The sequence below is a fragment of the Gossypium raimondii genome, chromosome 1 (assembly GCF_025698545.1).
Source record: "Gossypium raimondii isolate GPD5lz chromosome 1, ASM2569854v1, whole genome shotgun sequence".
Classification (NCBI taxonomy): domain Eukaryota; kingdom Viridiplantae; phylum Streptophyta; class Magnoliopsida; order Malvales; family Malvaceae; genus Gossypium; species Gossypium raimondii.
The window spans coordinates 9,200,723-9,207,684 of NC_068565.1; the positions used below are offsets into that span (position 1 = coordinate 9,200,723).

Here is a 6,962-nt window from a genome sequence, read left to right on the forward strand (position 1 = left end):
CAAATTCACTTCCCACTTTCAAATCAATATACAATTCAAGACCAATACATATTTCACAAATCATACCTCGATTCGAATCAAACCACTTTTCAGTCAATACTCAATTCACGTATTCACACTTATTCATAATTTAATTCACTTTTATTCAATTCATATTTTTAATTCATTCAATTAAATATCGATATTCTCCTTATTTTTATTTACTAAACATATTATTCAAAATTCAACAATTACTATCAATAAATTCAATATCAATATGTATATATATATATATATATATATTTCATTCGATTCAATCATGATACTCACCTCAATTTTCTTATCATGTATATTAATTTAAATTTTAACAATTAATAATTAAATTCAAATTATGGTAATACTAACCGTAAATTTTCTCGAGTCACTCCTTGATCACCTTCCCCTTTCCTTTCTCGACAATGACTCTTGCACGACATTAGCTACGTAATTAAACAATTAAAAATTATTAATACACAATTTCATCAAAACATTTCCATTTATACCTAAGCTTTACCTAAATTCTAATTTAATCCCTTATCAATACTAATTTTATTTTCCCAATCTAACTCCATATTCTCTCTTAATTCTTACTAAAACTCATTTTAACTCTTTATTTTCACCATAAATCCCTAATTTCGGGATTCTTTCAATTTAGTCCCTACTATTCAAAACTTACACTTTATTTTACAATTAAATCCTTTACTAACTTCTAACTTGAAATTCAATCAATTTAACCCCTAATTCTTTCATTTATTCAACATAATCAATGTCTAGAAATATATCATATTCCCAAATTTCAACATAAACCATGAAATATTTTGTTCTAGAACTCCAAAAACTCAAAAATTATAAGAAAATAACTTAATTTGACTTACCAATTGAGCTTGAAACCTTGAAACCCCAAATTTTCTAACTTAATTTGACTTACCAATTGAGCTTGAAACCTTGAAACCCCAAATTTTCTTTCTTTCCTTCCCTTTTTCTTTTTCTTTCCTTTCTCCCCTGTTTTCGTTTGCACTTCATTTCCATTTCTCTTTTCTATCTTTTATTTCTTTTATTAAATTAGTTTAATATAATAACAATAAAATAATAATATAATATTTCTTACTTAAATAATAAGTAAATATGTAATCATTACTAATATGTATGTATTTCATTCTTCCACATGTCATCATATACACCATGCATTTGTCAACAATTTTATTTATTTGAAATATAATAATATAATATAATTAATATAATTTACAATATAATAAATAATAATATACTTCAAAAAAATCTCGATTTTATCATGCATATGCCGCCTCATTTATGGGACTTGGCATATTTACCTATTTAGTCATTTTAACTTTTCTTTAATCTATAATTAAACTTTTACCCTTGTTGCAATTTAGTCCTTTTAATCAATTAACCATCGGAACATTAAAATACTTAACGAAACTTTAATACCACCTAATGACACTCGTAAATATTTATAAAATATTTACAACTCAGTTTATAGTATCGAGGTCTCGATACCTCGTTTTTGACCCAATTTGCCTAATAATTTCTTTTAAATCACAAAATTCACTAATTTAAAAATATTTCTAAAATCACACTGAACTTATAATTATTAATTAATAAATTTTTCTAACGTTTTTATCAGATTTAGTGATCTCAAATCACTATTCTGACACTACTGAAAATTGGGCTGTTACATTGCTAGAGTAGCTTCACTATCACAACGGATAGAAATAGGTGAAATTGGCTTAAGCCATAAAGGTACATCATAAAGTAAATGTCTTAACCATTCTGCTTCTTTAGATGCAGCGGCTAATGCAATAAATTCTACTGCCATGGTGGAATCAGTAATACACGTTTGTTTCTTGGAACCCCAAGAAATGACTCCTCCACCAAGAATGAAGATCCATCCACTAGTAGATGCATGATATTCCAAACTTGTAATCCAACTAGCATCCGAATACCCTTCTAAAACTGGAGGATATCCATTATAACACAATCCATAGTTAATAGTTTTCTTTAAGTACCTAAGTACTCTATTCAAAACTTGCCAATGCAAACTACTTGGATTACTTGTGTACCTACTCAATTTTCCAACAGCATATGCAATATCTGGTCTTGTACAAGTCATTATATACATAAGACAACCAATTAGACTTGCATATTTCAATTGATCAATTTTCCTACCAGCATTAGATACTAATTTTAATTGAGGATCCATGGGTGTAGATCTTTGGTATACGATTGAAAAGATCAAACTTTTTAAGCACATTTTCAATGTAATGTGATTGTGATAAAGCTATAGTGTTTTCATCTCGGGTTATTTTAATCCAAGAATAACATCTGCTACACCCATATCCTTCATAGCAAAATAGCAAAGTTGTTTGACAAAAATTTCTTTGTGTTTTCTATTTGTTCCAAATCCGTGCCAAAAATGAGCATGTCATCTACATATAAGCAAATTATGACACCCTTTCCATTATCAAATTTGCTATATATGCACTTATCGGATTCATTTATTTTATAGCCATTAGCTAAAACAACCTTGTCAAACTTTTGGTGCCATTGTTTTGGTGCTTGTTTAAGCCCATATAAAGATTTAACAAGCTTACATACCTTATGCTCTTGTCCTGGAACAACAAATCCTTCCGGTTGCTCCATGTGCACTTCCTCTTCCAATTCACCATTTAAAAATGCAGTTTTAACATCCATTTGGTGAACAACCAAATTATATATAGAGGTAAGTGATATTAATAGTCTAATTGTAGCAATTCTTGCTACTGGAGCATAGGTATCAAAGTAATCAATACCTTGTCTTTGTGTAAAACCTTTGCTACCAACCTTGCTTTAAATTTATCAATGGTTCCATCGACCTTCATTTTCTTTTTGAAGATCCATTTACAACCTATTGGTTTGGAACCTGGTGGAAGATCAACTAAGATCCAAGTTTGATTTCACATTATTGAATCCATCTCATCATTTATTGCTTCTTTCTAAAAAGCAGAGTCTTAAGATTTCACTGCCTCTTCAAATGTAATAGGATCAGATTTGGTATTATAACAATAAGGTATCTTATTGCATATACTTTCACATTTTCCTTCTACAAGAAACATAATAAAATCTGGTCCAAAATCTTTGACCTTTTTAATCCTCTTACTTCTTCTTAATTCTTGACAAGATTCATCATTATTATCAATTTGTTTCAATGGAATCTCATTCTCATTTGAAGAATGAATCAATTGTTGTGGTTGTAATTGTCTTGATATAGAATTAAATCTATTTTCATCAAAAATAGCATCTCTTGATTCAAAAACAGTATTAATTGAAATTGAATCATTTGGTTCAATTACCATGAACCTATATGCCTTGCTATTATGTGCATAACCTATAAATATGCATTCAATTCCTCTTTCACCTAACTTTTTACGTTTAGGTGTTGGAAATTTTACAATAGCTCTACAACCCCAAACCTTCAAATAATTAAGGTTTGGTTTCCTTGTCTTCCATTGTTCATAGGGGGTTATTTTAGTTTCCTTATTAGGAACTCTATTCAATATATGACAAGCTGTTAGAACAGCTTCTCCCCAAAAACCTTGTCCAAGACCTAAATATGATAACATTGAATTTACCATTTCAGTTAAGACTCTATTTTTTCTTTCAGCTACACCATTTTGTTGTGGTGTATAAGGGGCTGAAACTTGATGGACAATTCCAGTGAGTTCAAAATAACTTGGATTATAGTATTCTCCACCTATATCCGATCTTAAGCACTTGATAAATGATTCACACTGAAGTTCAACTTCAGATTTATAAACTTTAAATTTATCAAGCGCTTCATCTTTTGAATGCAATAAATATACATAACAATATCTAGAATAATCATCAATAAAAGTAACAAAATATTTCTTTCCACCTAATGTAGGAGTATTATGCATGTCACATAAATCACTATGTATCAAATCAAGCAATTTTGTTTTCCTTTTAACCTTAGGGAAAGGGTTTCTTGTAATTTTAGTCAACATACATGTATTGCATTTTCAATATTATTATTAAAAATAGGAATTAGATCTAATTTATACATGTCATTCAATTTTCTATAATTCAAATGACCTAACCTATAATGCCACAAACAAAAGATTCAACCATATAAGCGAAATAGTATTTTATTCTTATTAATAATATTAAGTTTGAACATGCTTTCATACATATACCCTTTTCCCACAAAAATTCCTCCTTTAGACAAAATAAACTTATCTGCATCAAAAACAAGTTTGAAACCAAAATTATTCAACAGACTTCCAGACACTAAATTTTTCCTAACTTCTGGTACATAATATACATCAATTAAGGTTAAAACCTTTCCAGAAGTGAATTGTAGTTCAACAGACCCTTTGCCTTTAATTGCTGCGGTGGAAGAATTTCCCATGTACAAGACATTGCCATTTTCACATTGTGTGAACTTTGTGAACATGCTTTTGTCTTTGCACACATGTTTGGTTGCTCCGGTATCAATCCACCATGTATTATCATCTTGTGCCATATTAATTTCAGTTATCATTGCAACGAACTTTTCGTTATTATCAGCCTTAGAAGATGATTTCTTCTTTAAAAATTGACATTCATTCTTGAAATGTCCCGGCTTTCCACAATGATAGCATGAGCCCTTTTGTTTCTTTTTGAACTTAGGTGCTCAATCAGTCTGTTTGAACTTTCTCTTGAATGGTTTAGTAGTCTGTACTTCCTCCGTAACATGTACTTTGGCATTTTTAGAATTTAGGTTCTGATCTTGTTTTCTATACTCTTCTTCAATACGAAGATGATTTGCCAAAGCCTCAAGAGATATTTCCTCTTTCTTATGTTTTAGACTCCTTTTAAAGTCTTTCCAAGATGGAGGAAGTTTGTCTATTATGGAGGATACCACAATCATTTCATCCATTTTCATATCATATTGCTTAAATTGATTCAACATCTTTTCAATATCACGAAATTGTTCCATAACAGAACGACCATCAACCATTTGATAATTATTAAAACGACTGACAAGAAATTTCTTACTTGTAACATCTTCGGTCATGTATCTTGCCTCCAATTTGTCCCATAATTCTTTAGCAATGACCTCGTTTTGGTAGGTGTCGAACAAACCATCAGATAAACCATTCAATATATGGCCCTGCACATGTAGTCAGCATTGTCCCATTTTTGTCTTTCTCGGGTTGCAGCAACAGATTCGTTTTCATTCTCTTCAGGTCTTGGAGTATCCAAAACATAAGCAATCTTCAATGTTGATAATAAGAAGTGCATCTTTTTCTGCCATCGTCGAAAATTGCCACCATCAAACCGATCAAGTTTAACTAAGTTGGAAGCCAACTCCCTTAGAGTTCCACTTTCATGTGTTGTGGTAGTCATCATGTATTATAACCTTAAAATTGTTAGTACAAAACTCCCTTAAAGAAAAATCTCGAACACACGATCAGAACTCGAAAAGAAAAGAAGAAATAGGACAAGGCTCCAAGGCGTGTATCAAGGCACTATCTTTAAGGTTATATTCGCCCCCACTTATCTTCAGTGTGCAAATGAGTTCCAAGCAAATTAACCTCGAGGATACAATGAAGCCAATGACTATTTGCACTTTGCACTGACGAGAATAGTCCACTATGCACTGAGTAATGTATAACAAAAAACTCAATTTCTACAAAGGATTTCTTCAGTAATACTTTATAGAATAATCTAATAATATTAGAAAATGAAGGAAGAGAAGAAATAATATTAGAATTTATTGATATATTTCCAAATGAAAACCCATTCCTATTTATAGGAATTTTCTTGTCTCTTCATAGAGACATCTTTCAATAGGTGTCTTTATGAATAAATAAATAATAATTATTCATTTAATTTTGTAACTATTCAAATAATATTTTTTGAATAATTATAATTATTTTTTAAAAAATCAAATGACAAAACTTTTGACCAATGACCAAAAGATTTATCTTTTGATTAATTACACCCATTCATTTATAGTTATTGGGATACTATAAATATTTGAAAATGTTCCAACAATTTGAAGTGGTGTATGTTTGCAAGTTCAAATTCGAGGATGCAAGGCATTCGAGTGAGGAAATGAGGCATCATGAAGAGACGATTAGTGAATCAACCCATACGGCTAAAGAAAACGAGACGTTTGTTGGTACTCGGAACCTTGTGCAAGCATCACTATGGGGGTGTTACATATCACCCTAAGAGAAATTTTTAACTTGTTGCGTGTAGCAATTGAACCAAAAATTTGTAAATATTTGGATTATTAAGCATGGACTCCACATATTTTCTACATTTATATTAGAATTTTAATTTATATTGGTTTAATTTTGAACTTGGTAGGTTGGATTTTTGAGAGTTGAGAGAAAATTTGATAATTTTATAAGTATTTTGGGGTTTGTTCAGTGAAGTCACGATATCCAAAGGAGGTATTACAATTTCTCGAATAGTTTCAATTGAGGGTTAAAAATATTTAGGGTATCGTGATATCGGACCCCTGGTATCACGATACCCCTGGAATTTCAAAAGTTAAAAATTTTGGTTTTACATAGTGGTATCACGATAACCAACCCTCAGTATCACAATATCTCAAACAAAATGGGAATTTACAAGGTCCAAAAACAGGGAATATCATGATATCCACCTCTGGGTATCGCAATAGTTAAAGGTGAGCAAAATTTGATTCGACTTGAAAAATTCGAAAAAAATTTCAAATTTCGAATTAGTTGATCGAGTTAATTGAATCAAATCAAATTTTTTTCAAACTTCGAGTTAGAGCCAAGTTGAATTTTTGAATTTGAATAAATCAAATACAAACTATATAATTTTAATTTTTAAATTTATATTCCCCAGGCCAAAATCCTTTTACAATACTTATTTCCTCCCAAAGCCTAAACCCACCCTATTTCCCC

The 6,962-nt window shown here is 30.3% G+C and overlaps 1 long non-coding RNA gene across 1 annotated transcript; it reads right to left on the reverse strand.

Moving 5' to 3' along the window:
* Window positions 1-379: 379 nt before the first annotated feature.
* LOC128039273 (uncharacterized) lies at window positions 380-1,035 on the reverse strand. The gene is made up of 2 exons (XR_008193790.1): window positions 947-1,035; window positions 380-458 (listed from the first exon to the last, which is right to left on the reverse strand). It is a non-coding gene; the product is annotated as an uncharacterized LOC128039273 (long non-coding RNA).
* Between the last annotated feature and the right edge of the window lie 5,927 nt (window positions 1,036-6,962).